Source organism: Lonchura striata, chromosome 4, assembly GCF_046129695.1.
Source record: "Lonchura striata isolate bLonStr1 chromosome 4, bLonStr1.mat, whole genome shotgun sequence".
Taxonomy (NCBI): domain Eukaryota; kingdom Metazoa; phylum Chordata; class Aves; order Passeriformes; family Estrildidae; genus Lonchura; species Lonchura striata.
Window position 1 is genome coordinate 14,477,174 of NC_134606.1, and position 19,305 is coordinate 14,496,478.

Here is a 19,305-nt window from a genome sequence, read left to right on the forward strand (position 1 = left end):
TTTCCCCCCCTGTTTTGTCAGATGGATGAATGTCATGGCAGCCAAGGACAGATGAAGGTTTGAAATATTACGAGCAGAAACCTTTCGCTAAGATAATATAAAGCCAATTTTTTGCAAGCATATCTCTGAGGAGGAAATAGGCTGGAGGTTATAATGAGAATTTTTTCTAGCTGTAAAATTTTGTTAAGATGCAAGCAAAAAAAAAACCAAACCAACCACTAACCTATCAAACATCTCCGTACTGAAACTCCAGTACTTCTTAAGACAATGCTTCTTGAAATTGCCACATCATTCAATTTTAAGTGATTTGCATACCAAATGCAAAAAAAAATTATTAACTGGAAACTTCCCCCCTACACCCCTCTGAGACATATGGTGAGACAGCAACAGAAATGATGGATGTAGTGGGTGATTGCTTGCTGAACCAGTGTGTGAGAAACTATGCTAGGAATAATTCATGTCAAGACATGGTCTTAACTAAAAGACATATTAAAAACAACATCTTGACAGGTTTAATATCTTACATGATACACATAATCTGTGACTTCTAAGGCATGCAATTATCTCTAAACATGATATTTCAGTAGAACTTCAATTTTATTAAAAGATTTCAAGAAATGCTTCATCTAATGTTAAATCATCCTTTCAAAAAATAAAGGAAACTTAAAATCATTCTGAGGAATGGTATGGCCTCATCTTTATCTGATATTGCTTCAAATCACTAGTAATTCCCCAGGGAAAGCAGAGTAACAATGGCATGAAATAGGTGGAAGTGACCCAATAAACAGGATAATGAGGCATTTTGTACAAAAATGCATTTCATATGAACAAAGGATTTAATACTTTGCCATGATGAGAACCCAGTGACACCTTTGCTTATACAGCAGACATATTTCACATGTATTTCTGTTACCTGTATTTTATTAAAGAGTAAATTTTACAGTGACAAAACTTAAGTTGGATGTTTAACAATGATGGAAATCAGATGATGCTAACAAGTAGAATTGGCATTGCTTAGTGCTGTGATTAAGTTGTGGTTGTTAAGACAGCTATAAGGTCAGTAACAGTGGCTTCTAAACCAGCCACTTGGTTGTACCCCACCATGAACAGAAATCCTGTGTGAGGGGACAGAGGATGGAGCTGGGCCATATGGAATGCTCCTCACCTAGTATGGGATCCTGGGCATGCCAGTTTTCCCATGTCAGTTCTTGTTTGTCTCACAAGTTGAGAAAGCTCTCCTTGACTAAAATAATTTTAAAGTATTTTTGATAGTCATTGGCCAATGAAATCAGCTAATAATAAGTAAAGGCTACAAAATGCCTTCTATTCCGTAGTGGTTTTCGTCAAAGGACAGGATTCTTGAAAACTGAAATAAAGAGAGTTGGGATCAGCATGCAGAAGAGCCAAGTAATTAATCTGTGTTTCATACCAGAGATGTTTAGGTTTCTCTGAGGTTAAGTATAAAGAAGATTGTCCTCTTTTGCTCTCATCTGTCTAATTTGTGAATCTACCTATTTTGAAATTAAATTGGGTCAAACTTAGCAAAAGCTAAACCAAAAAAGTCTTATGCACCCTGTGAACCATGGAGTCTAACAGATGCTGACCAGATGGAAGCAGCCATTTTTTTCAAATGATCTAGTATTGTCGGTTGAAAAGAATGCAGTTTTGTGGATTTATAGTGTTGCCCTCTGAAAAAGCCTGCTAGTTCTAACCAGTGATGTTTTTATCTTTCCATAAATTAGGAAAAGACTTGAGATTTACCTCACAATGAAAGTATAACATATATTCCTGGAAACTAAGAAAGTCATCACAAAAGCCCTGCAGTAATATTCAAAATGCCCAGTCCTCTTGTACTGCTATTGTTTATCAGTGTGCAAGTCTTGAAATAATAGAATCTGGATCATAAAATGGCATATAAAATAATTTCTTATCTTTAATATGTCTTTCTATCTGGCAAGTAAAATCCCAGCTCCCTATGTCTTATACGTGACAGGGTGATTTTTTTCTGCCAATGGTTATGTTGTCAGCAGCTTCTTATTAATTCCTATAATCCTTTTCTTTGGCACCTTCCAACATCTCATACCTTAAGGAGTATACATTTCTGTGCACAAGCACTTAGACATAGCAACAGAAGGAAACACAGTTTTGGTGGCTCTCACAATTTGATGACCAATAGCCCCAGCTTTTGAAAAGTCTGACTTGTTTGTTAATGGACCCTTAAACTTAACTGATTGTGAAAAAATGTGCAAGACTCCCAAGGACTAGCAGCAAGGAATAATGGAAAAGCAACAGGCAACTCAGAGAAATAGATAAATCAATATCTGAAGTTTAATAGTATCAGAATATCTATAGATTTCTGATGAAATCCAGTTTTATTGAGTAGTCCCTAGCTTGCTCACTGTTGTATGATAGAATGGTTAAATATTCAGTATTACAAACTTTTCTAAAATGACCTCTTTACACTCATGCAAGAGATGAAAACTATTTCCATCCAATTTTCAGAGGGAATTTAGACATTCAAAAATTAAATTTTGGAATCTGCCTTTGTAAGGAAATATTAATGTATTGTAATATTTGAGAGGCTAATTCAGTCAAACAACCTTTTTGATGTTTCTCTAGAAAGGCACAAGAATCCTGGTGGTGTTCTATGGGAACAGTGCTTGAGAAAAAGAGGCGGTTGGAGTTCTTGGTTCTCAGCTGCTATATGTGCGTGACATTGCCTTGACTTCTTTCAAGTCCACTGAATAAATCACTTTACACTGCCAAAGTGCATGACCCTAATTAACCACAGAGCAACCTGGGGAGATAATTAGGCTGTGGGCAGAGACAAGTACAGAAAAAGGCAAAAGAACCATGGATAGTAATGAAGAAAATATTTGTTATTTGAGCCACTGGGAGAGGAAACCTGAATGAGAAATACACTTTGGTTTATGGGTTGGGGAAATATGTAAAACAAGGATTAGACAAAAGTTTGCTTCAGCATTGAATTTCACCTTTAAAATTATTCAGGTTACAACTTCTTCCATATGAAGTAAATTGAGGGGCATCTGGATCAGTAACCTCTTTATTAAAATGTGCGAATTTTGATTAATTTAATTTAATTTAATTTAATTTAATTTAATTTTAATTTATTTTATTTTTTCTCATCCTGAACTGTGCAAAATAACATGCAGGATGAGATAACTGGATCCCACCAGTGAATTTTAATAATTTTTGAGTTACCTTGCTGAGCACATGAGCAAATGGTAGCACATCTTATAAATCAAAGGCTAATAACCCAAAACAAAAAAGGAGACTCAGTCCTCCCAGATGAGCAGCAAGGGTGATACCTTCTGGTCTAGGACTTTAATAAGCTGAGAAGGTCCATTCTTTCAGAGGCAGTTCTCAGCGTGTCAGACAGATTCAACATATGAGTGAATTAATAGGTGAGCTGAATCCAAGCTCAAATAAAATGAGAAATAGAAGTTCAGACAGCAACATCTAAGCAGTGAGAAAGTACCTTCCTATTCATGTAAGTTTAGAAGACAGGAACAAACAGAAAAAGTGAAGAAGTAACAAAAATATGGTAGAAGAGTAATGAGTTCCCTATTTAATGCACTCAACAATAGCTTGTAGAAGATTTCTGGGTGCACTGGATGTATTTCTCTAAAATTAGAAAGGCATAAAACCAACCCATTGGTTTGGTCCCATAGGATGGGATACAAACCTGAGATACATCAATAAAAACTGAATTAGATTTACAACTCTGCCCTATTACCTAATTATAGCATGCTTGGAGATATATGGTAATTTATCAATAGAGACCTATTGAACATGTTATAGGTTTCGCACTGAAGACTATTTTCATTAATCAAGCTCACCACTTTACTTTTAAAGGAAGAGGAGTTAAGTTTCTCCTGTAGAGCTGCTTCTGTCTCAGTGCCTGGCCAGAATATACATGAGTCAAGAAAAAAACATTCTTTGTTTATATGCAGACCACGTTTGCAACTTGTGTTAGTCTAGTGGCTCCAGTGAGTTTGCAGCAGGCTGGGAGTTGGCTCTGCATGTTGCATTCTGTTTCACGTATTTGTAATGTGAGCAACACCAATTCTACGTATAAAAAACACTTTTTAAGTTGAAAATAACCCACCAGATTCTTAGGGAAGGAGAAGTAAAGGTTGCTCAGACATCTTTGCTTCTATCCCTTTGTGTGTGCTTTATGATACAGTCTATAATTGTGTGAGTAAATGTAAAAATGTGCTGGGTGTAGAAGAGCATGTGACCACATATTTATATGCATCGAGAGCCAAGAGGATGGTTTTTTGAGTCAAACTTATTTGGGACTTTTTCTGAGCACCTAATATTTCCATCAGTTTTCTGTTCAAGTAGTATTGTATTCTTTTAGAGCCTTTTTTTTTTTTTTTCTGTGAACTGAGGACAAGATAGTATAGTTCAGTCAGATACTCTGTGGCTGTGCATTCTCTCTTTTTCATGCGATATGAAATGTGTGCTGCATCTGCTCATGGGCAGGTGCTCCCTTCCCCTATTTATTTTCCCCAGAAAATCCTGCACTGGGCAGGATTGTCTGTGTGTTGTAGGTTGGCCAGTACACACCTGGACACTACCTCCGGTCCCTCTGTCACAATGCTGCTCCAAATCCAAACCCATCATTTTACTTTGACAGCAGCAATCTCAGAACTTATGCTCTGTGCCAGGGATAAGAATTAGAGAGCCATGCCAGCACTGGAATGTGATAGTGCAGCTGCTGCAAAAAGTGAGTGTAGGGATGATAGTGAAGAGAGTAAATTGTTAGGGACACAAAATTTACAATTGTAATGAGGATTTGTCTGCTGACTGTTGTTTTATCATCCATCAGCTATTTCTGGCCTTAGGCAACACCCATGCTGTTAGCTGTTAACAACTTCAGTCTGCTTCCTTCTACTTTAGTTCATAGCTTTATTTTTGCTTCAGTAAGTTTCAGCCCCTAAAAAAGTGAAGTTAAAAATGAATATGAAAATTTTATTTGTGGGTGCTTTACACATGGAGATTCACCCACAAAAGTGTAAAATGTTAACTGCTTACTTATTTTCTTCTTGATGTGTAAGGTAAGGTTTGGCTGCATTAATGAAGGATTCCCCCCACCCCCTTTTAGAATATCACTTTTTTTATTTTAAGCCCAAAAAACCATTGTCTTCATAACTATCATTGGCAAACTTGCTGGGGGTTCACTCAGTCCCATTGTCCATGTCACCATCAAATATGTTAAACAGTGACAGTCCCAATACCAGCCCTGACAAATGCCACTGGTCTCCAAGTTGAAGGAAGGAAGCCTGTATATATGTTCCTCTTTCAAAGGCTTTTAAAAATACATTTCACCTGAAAAAGTGGGTATAACAAGCCCAGAATCAGTCTGGCAGCTAAGGCTGAAGTGAAAAACCACTTCATTTTGCTTCTTTTGTTCTTTTATTGTGCAGTAGGAGCCCTTTAAGGTGGACATTTGAGTAATGTTTTGAGTGCAACTTGATACATTTTAATTCTTTCATCATCATCAACTGCTGGAGAAAAATAGTTGGGCAACTGAGTATGAGTTTCTCTTGAGGATGGCATTTACTGGGGCAATAGCACTATGAGGCACAACTCAATAGTTGCATAGAGAGTTTTGTATTCATTAGTTCATGTTATTTTCCTTCAGCATTTATAGTTGACATCATTTTCCTAATGGCTCTAACAGAACATTCTGATTCTCCACTAGCTGTAATGCTATTATTCTTCAATAAGGGAATCCTACATGTTTTGCAAGTCCATAAATCCTTGCCTATGGAAAACTGGGCTTTTATCCATTTGTAATGCTCTTGAATTCTGCAGATGGAAAGTGCCTTATCCAGTGATGTGCCAATGGCACTGGCTACCCTTTTATTTCCACCTAGAGAATTTTAAACACATCAGTAGTGGCCAAAACACAATACTAGAGATCCCTAAACATTCACATCTTCCACAGAGCCCACAAGACTAAAAGTAATAAGAATTAAATTAAACACTTTAGACTGTTTTAAATTAAACTAGTCCAAACTGCTTCTCCATTTTCAAATGCTTAGTTCATCCCAGTTTTGAGACTCTGAGAAGTTTAGGTTAAGTCTTGTTTCCAGTTTTTTTTAATGCGTTAAGCAAATTTTTGTCCTAATACACAGTAAGTGTAGTTGAGATGACTACTGCAAAATCTGCACAATTTTGTGCATGTACATTGCCATCTATCCATAGTCTGTAGTTTCATCTTTCAGAATGGATGTGTGTTTGAAAGGCAGCTACAGCCCCTTAGCAAAACCAGCCTTTGTCTTTGAAAGAATATGAAAGCACATTTTTAAATATGGGTATTCTTGTTTGAAAACACATATGATTAATTTTAATTTTGGCCTCAGCATGTAAAATTTATTTGTGAAGTATTACAGCTTGCTCACCTTTTTATGTAATTTCCAGTCATTTACAAACATTGATCAAAGGAATTCCAGTCATATACAAACAAAAATGTTGTTAATTTTTGTCTCACTCCAAGAGTTTTTGTATTGCTAATTTCTGGGTTTATGAACCAAAGCTGATTGATTGAGAGCATTGGGTATAAGATGCTTCCTGGTGTAACACTTTAACTTTGGAAATTCTTTGCCATTCTGCTGTGGAAAGCTAATTGAGAAGGGAGTGTTCCAGTCTTCTCAGCACAGAACAACTCCAGTGTTTTGATTGCTTTTTTGCAGCTAATTGCTTTAATTTAATGACATGTCAAGTATCAGAAAGTTATGGTAGACCAGTATTCCTGGTCCCATGAGAACAGCACACCAATGCCACCCAGGGACACTAGAGCTCTGGGAAAAAAATTAACTCTTTACTTAGGAAACACTTTGGTATGCTTTCACAGGATGTTTTAGCAGCCTCTCACAGCTTTTTACTCAGAAACTTTGTCAGACAGAGCAGGTATCTCTGTGTTGACTGGACCTCAACAGATTCTTTAAGTGTATTGAAATGCATTTTTCACTAACTTGCAACTGCAACATCCTGCACAAAGTCAAATTCCAGATAAAATGGTTTAATTTTAATGCTAAAAGACTCATGCCATTTGATTTTCTTTCAGAATTTAATTTCTCTTATCACTTTGGTTTTCATTCTCTCTTGGATTAGGATTTTTTTAATTAAAGAGTTTTCTGTAAAAGAGAAATCAAGCACATGTCTGCATGCCCAGCTGTATTTATGGGATTATGCTATTTTATTTGAGGGAAAAATAGGTATTCTTATGATTACAGGTAATTTGCTGTAATGCTCTTAATTTATAGCAATCATTGGGAATAAAGATGGAATAAAATAACAGGCAGAAAAATCCTGGGCTGTAATCCATATAATGAGCAAATTGAAGAGAATTAATGTCTGAGTTTGCTATAAATTTGCTATTTCCTCCTTTTTAAGCATTATTGGCTGTAACCTTGGTTACATAAATGCAAGTTTTTATATGCTAGTAGTTTATATTACCTGAAATTTTATATGGCAGATTTTATAGCTGCCTAATAGCTCAGTCAGCCCTAATACAGAAGAATCTCAAAATGGGATTAAGTTTATATTAAGTTTTAATGAGCAGCACTAAGAAGTCCAAAGACATCCCATCCTGTTTCAGACTTCTGGGTCTGAAAGTGAGGCCAAAAACATCACACAGCAAAGCTCTTTCTTTCAGCTGTTGAGATTTCCTGATTTTTGAAGCGGCAGTCTTCTGTAATCTCTTTTGCTCCTGAAAATTAGAAGAGAAATGGAAATACATAAAAAATTTAAAGCTAAAAAATAATAAATTAAACAAGTAGTCATTGGAGAATTTGCATTTTTTCAGAATGGTTTTGTCTCCACTGCAGAGCTGACATGTGAGTGCATTGGTTATAATCCATACATTTAAAGTTCTTAACTTGCCTCCAATGTCAGCTGATAATGGCAAATAAACAGTTCTGGTTCATAATCTAGATTTTTACACACTGCTTGCTAACATCAAATGATGTGATGACCTATAAACTGTGATTCAAAAAGATGTGAGATTGAGTGTGTAATCACTCAAATGTAAAGAAATAGCAGGACCGTGGTTTTGGCACTGCTATCTTCTCCCAAAAAATATACATATTGTCCTGTCAGCATGACCTGTCTGTTTCTGCAGCTCTTATGACAGAAGTGCAGATCTGTCACTGCAGCAATACAGCAGGGAGCAGGTACTGATGGTTTTACACTGATGTCATATTCGTCCACCTGCTTTGTCCTGAACACCTGTAATCTTGAAATGACTGACAGCACCAGAAGCCTCAGGGAATTGTATCATTACTGAGGCAAGAATTTGATTTCTCTCCAATTTGTTTTCTCTGTTGATTTGCTGAGCTGCAGACTAGTCTGGATTGCACAGCAGGACTAGAGACACCCGAAATGTGGGAGGGGAGAGTGCGCTTGGGCACAGACACTCCATCTCCTCACCTGGAACACATCCTCTGTCCATGGAGCCTCACAGCTGTTTTCTCAGAATAGCCATTCTCACACACTTTTAAACAATATTTCCTGAGGCATTAGGGATACAAATTCACCTCTGACCTGTGGCTTGCAGTCCTTGCCTCCCAAAATGATATAATGCTCTCTGGGAAAGAGGAAGTCCCAACTCAAATTTCTATTTTCTAAGCAGGCTTTGATGTCTCATGTGCCAGGAAAATGGCTATCAGCCATTCTCCATGGGTATCCATCCTGTTGGAGTTGCTCAGCTAGCTTTGATTCAGGTTAATTCTAAGTTAAATAACAATTGGTCCAACTGAGTCTATACCCCCCTGGCAAGTGTACTCAGCTCAGATCTAGGAAGCTGAGGTCTCAGTCCCTGCTAAATGTTTAATGCTGTGTGCACAAAGAATAGATCCCATAGGAGGAATCCCCAGCATAGAAGAGGCAAAAATGAAATCATCCAGAAGAGTGGTTTGAACTTGGCTCTTTGACATTGCAGGGATACTTTAATTGGATTATCAGATCCTGTGGGGTGGAACCTCCCTTGCTTTTTTCTCTTTGCAAATGGGGTAGAAACATTTAGCTCCAGGCTTGTGGGTTGTAATCTCAGGAAACAGGAGAAACCTTCACAATCCCCACTATGACTGGGTGAGCTGATGGTCAGCACTGTGTTGGTTTTAGCTCTATTTTACTCCGGACTCCCTGTGTTGTGGATTGCTCTAAAAAAGTCTGTATCACCACAGCTGGAGGCCCTGGGTAACAACTGGGGAAAACCTGCTTCAGTCTCTGGTCAGGAAAATCCCGAGAAATCTGTGAAAGGACAAACTGAGCAAAAGAACAAGTAGAGACTTCAGAGTTTGCTGACTCTGGAAACCAGTGTGTATCAACAAAAAGGGGCTGACTACAACATATAGGAAATATTTCCTACCAAACACTACACTAAGTCACTCATGATCGTTTATTTGGCTGTTTGAATTAATTAATTAATATTTAAAATAATTTAAAAATGTATCTCCTGAAACATATAAATCCTTTAACCTTATTTTTCCCAGCTGTTCTTAGTCCATGCACTTTGATTAATATCATAGAGTGAACTCAAGGCATATAAAAATGGGTTTCTTTGAAGTGAAAACAAACTTGAAAGTGCTCTCCAAAAGCACACCTTGCCCATTCTCATGCTAGGGCTGAACCTATAGGATCAGCCTAGAGTTGAGTAGAGTTGAAGTCAAATTCCAGGATGTGCATTGTGCTACACTGATCTGCAGATCCACTTCTGGCATGCTCCTAAAGCCATTTCAGACTTCATTCCTCCTACCTCCTATCTTGGTGAGCCTGCTCTGCGCACCATTAATTGGCAGCTGGGGACCCTGACACTTTATAAGGACATTTCCTGGAAATGATTATTCCTCCAGTCACCTATGCCAATTGAGCTGAGATACTTTCCTCCCTTGTTCCCTTTCCTTGCACACAAGACACAGAAACAACCCCAGTTTTGGAAATGTGTCTGCTGTGGCAACAAGTTTGTTCATGCTCAGAATTGCTTCACCTCTCCAAAATTCAGCTGTGCCAGCCGACTTGCTGCCTGGCTGCTGTGGTACCTCAGTTTGCTGGCTGACAGCCTCCTGTGTGAACCTGACAATCCTCCTCTTTGTGTTAAGTTCAGATGCTATTCAGTCAGACTTTAATTTCTTAGCTGTTCTTTTTTTCATTGAAGAAAGGCACAAGATAAGGAGGAGGAATAGATCAGCTTCCTTGATATCCTTCTTAATTGTACGAACCCAAATCAAATATCTTCCTTTTTTTTCTTGCTTTTATCTAGTGCAGGTATTGAATGAATAAAATTTAATCTTGAAGTGCTGAAACAAACGATTAGAATGTTACTTAGTTATCAGGCACTCTTAGGGGTCATGGGATAATTAACGCATAATCTGACTGCAAGTAGCATTTAGAGCTATTGTATTGATATTTTTCATTCATTTCATATTGAAAAAAAAACAGAAAGGACCTCCCCGCCCCCTTCTTTTGTGTTGCAGAGTAGCTACAAGTACAGAGTGCTTTTGTGAAAACAGGGAATTTTGTGATCAATCCTAATGTGATCTGCCATTGACGTAACTAAGACTGTGAATGCAAGACGACATCTGGGTGGTATTAGCAGAATTTATATTAAATTAAAACAATATGAATATTTAGAATAATGTAATGTAGAATACTTAACCAAACTTTTGTGCAATAGATGCAAAGTTCTGGAGTTGCACCATTTTAATAAGCAAAGAAAAGTGGGTTAAAAAATAAGTAAGAATGAAGAATCTCTTCACCTGATACTGACATATAAAATTGCAAAATAGCAAATATTGCATTATTATAGATCTTTCAAGAGACTGCATCAGTACTGGAATGATTGCTAACTGTTACATTTGGGCTGAATTCAAGAGGGCACAGTGTTTTAAAACCTGATTATCTCTCCTAACTTGCTCTTTATCTCAGTGGGTAGAATAGAGGTAATAATTAGAGAATTAAGCTTTGCTCACTCAGTCATGAAGTGCACAAATTCACTTGCTGTTTCATATTTATTTTCCAGCTGGAGGAGTTTAATTTATTTTGCTTTCTGCTGTGCCCACACCTGACCGACCAAAGCAGCTTCACAAGGACCTCAATGATCTCTACTCTTTAACCCCTGTATCTCTTCCTATTGCTTTGCAAAGCAGTTTTCCTTGGAGGTTTGTGCCACAGATCTTTAGATGCAGCTTCAGTGCTTGCCATCCCTGTTGATGCACATCCACAGAGTACACTCACATTCCTTCCAGAAGGACAAGAACTATGAAGAGGAACCTAGTAATGATGGATGGCAGGGTCTGGTCTTCACTCAGCAATAAGTAAATTTTAGATGCTTTTACCACCTCAGTTTCCCACTGTCAGATTCATAGGTCTTGGTCTTTTTTGCTTGAGAAGTACAAGAATGTTGTTTCCAATGGGCAGAAGTAATAGTATATCACTGAGTGATACTGATGAACAGCAATGTGTTCCTTTTGAATTACTATTTCCTCTCTGAATCCAGGTGTTTTCTGTGGTCCCTGTTGGCAAAATGCTGTTTGTGAATAAGTCCTTGCTCTCTGTCACAATACAAGCGTTATCTTGTGAAGGGTTCCTTAAATGTCTGCAAGGTCACAGAGATTAAATGTTCTCTGGGGAAACTCAGGAAAAGCAGAATGTCAACATCACCTTTCACCCAAGTGAAAGGTTGAATGACATTTCCAGTGATATTGATTAGAGCATCTTTGAGTGTGAAAACAGAATGGTGATTTCAACATCTACAGTAAAATGCAGAGGTAGAAGCAGGAGTCTGTGAGTGTAGACAGCATTTAATTTCAGGAGAAATTGAAGTCTGGGAATCAGGAAATCTCTTTTTTTAGAGTGCTTGGGTCTCATCACTGGGGAGCTGGAATTTTCTCTCTCCATTTGCACAGGCAAAATTGTGGACTGAGGGGATCATGCACAATGCTGCCTCCCTCTCTGAGGTACCTTCTTCCTTGTCTTCCAGGCTGTAGTGCTAGGGAAAACCACTTCATCCAGGATGCTCCTGTGCTACATAGCCAAAAAGGATACTCCAAGCCATCTGTGAAAGCCATAACTTTTAGGATGCCTTCCTTTCATGTAAATTCATACTGTAAGACAAGTCACTGGCAGCCCCAGAAAACTACACACTAACTTTGTAAACACAAGTGAACAGCTATTTTATCAGAGAGCTGACTCCTCTCTGTCTCTACCACAGCCACTTCCCCTGGGTAGGTATATGGGTATAAGGGGTATATGTGTCAAAGAAAGGACCATCACTGTCTTGACTGTTTAGCATATAGTTTGTTTCATGTCACATTTTATACAGTGTCTCTACAATGCTTCTTGCATTAAATAGAACAGCAGAGTGAAAAATTACCAAAGAATGTAAAGAAGAAAAGAAAATAGGGAATGGCAATTTTCATCTGGGGTAAACTGACAGCTGCACTGAATCCAGTGGAGGTATCCTGAGTTCTGCAGCAGATTCTCCAGAGAAGAATCCATCTTAATTTTTTTCAGAGAAGAGCAGAAAAGCGCTGAAATAGGGAGTTACAGACAGACTGTTTTAACTTGCAGAGCTGCAGATGATGTTTTGGCACCAGAAATGGTGGAGTTTTGCCAACTCACAAGGAAGATGACAGTGCTAGGAAAGGAGAAATAGAGAAAAAAGGGCAAGGAGAAGAGTCTGAAAAAAGAGAGAAAAGTCTGAAGCAAGTCTAGAATGTGCTATTTTAACAGTTCTTTGAGTGTGCCCCTATCATATAATTAATACAAGTGTATCTATTCTTTTTGAAATACATTTTTACTGCAATTCTGAAGCAATAAAATTGAAACAAGTCATTTAACAATACAAAGAAATGATCTTCACATTCTAACTTATTATAACTCAATTTGACTTCATTATTAATAAAGTAATAAAATAATCTTAATTAATGTTCAGATATTCTATATCTCTGGATAATTGGTAGATGATGTCTGTGCACTGAGCATTTTTCAGTTTCAATATCATCTCCAGGTTGAGCTCCTAGGCTCTCACTTGATCTTTTGTTGTCCTTCTTGACCTCAGTCTTCATAATCAAATGGCTATTCAGATTCTTATGATTGCAGCCTGAGAAACAGAAGGCAGGGGAGGTTTATCTTTAGCTTGGCCCTTCTGTAAACCCATATTGTTTCTTTGCTATTACAGAAAGAAATTGGGGTTGTAAAAGTCTGCATTACATTGATTGTCTACTGGGTTCAGAGGCATAATGGGTTTTATTTGATTTCACTTACACCAATGTAAATTAGAAAGGGCTGCATTAAAGCTATCAAAAGAAGCAGCTGCATTGTACTGGTGCAAGGGAAATATTACGACCCTCTTCCTCTCCCACAGCAGCAACTTTTTCCCAATTTCTCTATCCTCATCTCTGTTAGCTTAGAAAAGAGCAAGATTGTTGCACAAAAATAGCTTGTATGAATATCCAGCAAAACTTTAGTCTAGCAAAATATCAGGATGATTACTTAAATTTTATGCAGGGATCACTGCAGCAGAGGGATGTGTTCCTGCCAACAGCAAAAGCTTGGGAACAAACAGAAAAGGGAACAGACAGGCTGGCAAGATGCCATTTTTGTCTTCCCTTATTTTCTAGGACTTCACTTGTGAGGCAAACTGGTTTTTATTTTAGAACTTTGATACCCTATTTATGACATACAAGATGCTACCTTGCAAGGGCTCTGATTTCCCAGGGTGAGTATTGGCATGTGTCAGGGGAGAGGTTGCTGAGTTGCCCCAGGGGCACTGACTGGCATTGCTGAGTGGCAATAGGAGACAGCATCTTTCAGCTGTTTTACTGATGGCATTAGAAACAGAAGTGGGACTCATCTAGGCCTGTGGATCTGTCACCTCACCTCTGAGGAGCTTTGAAATCCAGTTGTGGTTCTCATGGCTTAATCAAACTCTCTGTGTCTACAGGCAGGGCAAACTGTCTGGGGTTAGGGCTACAGACAGTAGCTGGTGAAGGAAGTGGCAGAAGGGCAGTTCCACAGCATTTGCTTAGACACTAAGGGTGTGTCTGTCCTATTGGTCCTGAAATATAAATTATAATGCTACCTTATTTGCACTTGAAAATTCTGCATGCATTTCTTTACAGCAGAATCAGGAACTAAGGAAACACAGGAAGGTGGGCTCATGATAAGGTTTTAATTTTCTAATATTTGTAGTAATGTGGAAATACAAGGTAAGGTTGGATTTTGCTGTTATTGCTTTTTGTAAGGCATTCAGCATGTGAGTCATGTCACCTGAGTTTAACCATCAAAACCTGTGTATCTAGTCCAATCCAGTCACCTCATCAATGAAGAGGGAAAGACATTCACAGGCAGCAATTAATCTAATCTTAAACTGGGGGCCTGAGATAAGTGATCTCAGTACCACTCTGGAGGAATCTATCTGACAAAAGACAGAGCACAGATAAAGAGTATAGACAAATTAATTTCAGACCCGTGAAGTTAGGGGAGACAAATCCATTTGGGGTCATCGATGATCACAGAGATTTAACAGATGTGGAAAATAAAGATGGACTTGGATGTTATTCTGTGAAAGAAGAACTGGAGATTGCAGTGCAAGGTGGTGAGTACTAAAGAACCAATGTGCTGTGAAAAGCTTCCTCAATGCTTTGGCATGTTGGAATAGCCTATTGTCCTTGACTGACCTGTATACCATAAGGTGACTAGAGAAAAGATACCTGGCTACCTTTTGATGCAGAAGAAAGTGGAAAGAACTCCAAAACAGTGGTGGAAAGAGAAGTCCTCCTAGACCCTAAAACACATATGCGGAGCAACTCCTTGCTACCAGGTGTTGCAAGGGCTAAAAGTCTTTCAGAGAGAGATTAGACAAATTCCTGGAGATTCAAGCAATCTGTGCACAGCACTAATTGCACTGGAAGGCCAGTGCCCAGATCCAGCTCACAAAGGCCCTGAAACCTCTAAATTTGTAAAAAGCGAATTGAATTATTTTTCTTTTCAAACTACCTGTCCTGACCACAGTCTGTGACTGCAATCAGGATAATGAAACAGCTGAGCTTTCTCTTTCTGGCTGTAAGACTCTACCCATGTTCTTATAGCTTCTTATGGCTAGTGGGTCATGGACACCAAGGAAGCATTTGGCTTCAGACCCTCCCTTTTCAACAAGGTTGTAAGTGAAATTGGACATCAGTGTGTCACAATGTTGTCACACAATGCCAGCAGCTCACAGAAGCATAATACAAAGAAAAAGATTTTGGTGGTTTAGAAAAATCTCCTTTGGACAGGTTTTTGTAGGGAATCCCAAAACAGGTTTCAGGCATCTTCTTTCATTGGCAAAATATGGCTGTGTTCTTGTTCTGATTTGGAAATATCTAGGATTTTTAATGTTAGGTAGTGACAATAAAGAAAATTAATTTAATCAGAGAGGTTTTGTTTTAAACATTCTTACTCTGTGGATTTCATACTATTCAGATGTACTCACCAGGGTTTCCTAGCATTGTTTTTGCTTGTTGCTTTATTCATATAGCCCATTAAAGGTTCTTTTAGCAGTATACATTAGTGTTTGTGTTGAAAAGTAGATTTCTTCTATTTTTAGGAGTAGAATTCCTCTTTTGGTAAATATCAATGCTTGAGATAAAATGCTTTTGTCAGACCTTCATAAACAATGAAACCAGTAACATTTTAATTGGATTATTCCTCAATTTGTCACTACCTGGTATTTCTCTTTTCCCTATAAGAATCTTAATTTGTGCTTGGAGGAAACCAAATTATTCTAAAACCCAATCTTTCTCCTCACATAATATCCATTTTCTATGAATAGCAGTATTTATTGATTCTTCTTTAACTGAAGCTTATTAATTAGAATGGTACTTGTGAAGTAGCTGCCCTTAAGCAAGATTAGTGTGATCTACAAGTTATTTTTCTACTAGGTTTAATCACAATTAATTATATATAACCATTTCTTATCATTCTCTACACATTCCTAGGCTGATCACATGGTTTCACACAGCACTTCTTAATTTTCTCATGTTGGGAAATGACAAACCAGAAAAGATTAAAACCAAGGTATTAATGAGTGATTTTTTTTCTGAGTTATTTTTCAACTAGATTTTGTTTGCTCACCAGCAAGGGGGGACAGCATGTGACTGCCTTGGTAGAAAGGAGGCCAATGAAAACAGCCAGAGCAGATTTTGTACCATATCTACCCTCTACCTTTTGTAAAATATAAAACTGTAGTCTGAAAAATGCCCATAAAGATTTAGACCTCTGAAAGACATATGCTTAAAGCATGTAAAACTATTTCAGTGCCTAACACTGGACTGCAATGGATATTTAATTTTTACTGGGATCAATTATTGTGCAGTAGGATTCTGGCTCAACAAAACATTTAGCCACATAATTCTTACTTTTAGATCACAGAATATCCTGAGTTGGAACAGACCCACAAGGATCATCAGGTGCGTCTTCTAGAACTGCACAACACCATCCCCAGGAGTTACACATGTGCCTGAGAATATTGTCCAAACACCCCTTGACCTCTATCAGGCTTGGTGCTCTGAGCAGTGCCCTGGGGAGCCTGTGCCAGTGCCCAACCACCCTGTGGGTAAAGAACCTTTTCCTAATATTCAACCTAAACCTCCCATGATGCAATTTCAAGCCATTCCCTTGAATCCTATCACTGGTCAGAGAGAAGAGAGCAGTGCCTGTCCTTCCTCTTCCTCTCATAAGGGAGTTGTAGACTGGGTTGAGGTCTCCCCTCGATCTCTGCTCCAGGCTGAACAAACCAAGTGACCTCAGCTGCTCCTGCTATGGCTTCCCCTCGAGGTCTTTCACCATCTTCTTACACTGGCATCCAACACTGCCCCAGCACTCGAGGTGAGGCTGCCCCAGCCCAGAGCAGAGCAGGACAATCCCCTCCCTTGCCTGGCTGGCCATGCTGTGCCTGCTGCCCCCAGGTCAGGGCTGGCTCTCCTGGCTGCCAGGGCACTGCTGACTGATGTTCAGCCTGTCACCAACCAGGACTCCCAGGTCCCTTTCTGCAGTGCTGCTCTCCAGAATCCCATTGCCCAGTCTGTATATCCAGGGCTGCTCTGTTCCAGGTCCAGAATCTAGAACTTTCCTTTGTTATCTGCATTTAAAGGCATTGAATTAGCTTTAGAAGTGCAGCTCCTGAGTGGTGCTAAGAAACTGAATAATGGTATTTGATGGCCAAATATTGGAAGAGCTGAGCCTGAGCCCTGCCTTGCTCCAGCACTGATCCTACTCTGACAGATGCCCATTCTGTGTGTAAGGAAAATCCCTTTTCATATATGTGTATATGCAGGAGCAGGGAGAGCCTTGTACCATCTGGGAGAGCTTAAATGGCACCTTGGAAGGTCCACTACCTCCACAGCGACTCAGAAAAGCACTAAAGGAGATAAAAAATACAGCTTAGGCATGCTCAGGGGACTGTGACAATTTAAACTACTGTGAATTAAAACTATGAACGCTGGATCTTGGCTTGGGTTTAGAGTTATTGTTTTTTTTTTTTTTTTTCATGTAGCTTTGCATCTCTGGGGCCAGGCTCGTGCCCAGGACCACATGCAGCCATCTGCTGTGTGAAGGGTTGAGGCTGGGTGTCTTCACTGCCCGCATGGAGAGCCCTGCGTGACCAGCTCAGGTACAGGCATCTGCTCTGCAGGTGTCTGCATTTTGTCAAATGAGTCCTGAGTTCTGGCTTGGTGTTAAGCAGCTAAAATCATGACTTGGATCACCTCCACAAACACCAGTCATGTACGGTAAGTATAATGTAAATTTCAGGACAAAAGAAACCTGACAGGGAGAATAATATGCACAGGACTTGGCTTTCATTTGCACTTAGCCTGACTTCCATTGCGCAGATGTTAATAAAGGTGCCTTACACATCTATTAAATACAAATTAATCACAATTTAAAACAATCTGACATGGCCTGAGTGATATATGGTGGCTTTAATGTAAAGGAGTAAGGAAGGTACCACTCTGGCATGTTGTCTTTTCAGAAGAACAGCCTGTTCATGTGGCAGCCTGCCTCACTGGATCTGATTTTAGCAGATCTCTGCACCTTCTGCTTAATAAAAAGTGTGATTCAGAGCACCAGGAAACTGGCACATTTGCTCCCTGTCTTGGATGAGTAAGTCCGAGGATGACCATTATCTGCAAATGTGGCATAAGTGGAAGGAAATGGTGTGAGGCTGAGCAGCACTCAGGCTCTTATCTTCCACCTGTAGCTGTGGTGGGGAGCAAAATCAGGTGATGAGAAGAAACAGCTGCTGGAGACCTCACACTCTGCCATGTCACTGGCTCAAAGACATGTCTAGCAAACAAAAGGTGGAATGTGTATACAGTGCTGAGAGGAAAAGGTCTTTTCTCCCTTCTTTTCCCAAATTTGGATAGGCTTTTTGGTTACTAAAAATAGGGAAACCAGGGTAAACTGGAAGTGCAATCTGTACCTGGAGCTTGTAAGTAGAAGCTGACTAGCACTAAATTGTGGTTTTACAGACAAAAGCTTATTTATTCTCACTGACTACATAAAAAATTTGTGGTGCACACAGAAGCCAAACTTCAGATTTTGTAATGGTAAATAAAATATTGAATTAAGCAGAAGTGAACTACCTGCCATGTCTAAAAGATAGTCTCAATGCCCTTTCAATGCTTTATTTTAAGACCAAGTACAAAAGGTTTTCACCTTACATAATTAACTTTTTATCATTTGGATTCAGAAAAATTGAATTGTGTTGGACACAGGTCATCATAATGAGAATTTAATGGATCTGTATTACTATGCAAGTTAAGCTTTGAATATGAGCTAAATGCATTACATTAGCATTGACCTATGCAAATTTCTATCTCTGTGACTCTTTTTTTCCACTGCTGCTGCATTAAGACCCCTCTTTCTCCTCATCTCCTTAAACAATGATTTCCTCATTTTCATATTAATTGCATCAGTTAACTGAGATAATGCTCCCACTGAAATGAGCAATAGGATGAATCACTGAAATGGTGCAGTTATTCTTTTTGCTTAACCAATTTCACAGGACCTTCACAAAGAACTGCCTTAATTTGACTTTATATAATTGCTTATCATTAGGCACAGCAGCCCCATGAAGTACCTTTATTTATTTAAGTCTCATCTCTGATTGATGGAAAATTAGTCACTTGCATATCTGAGGAACACAGATTGCTCTGCTACCAGGCAACTTCGATGTAGAATACCCTGGAGAACTTCAAAACAAGCAACTGCTAATGCGTGCTGAATATA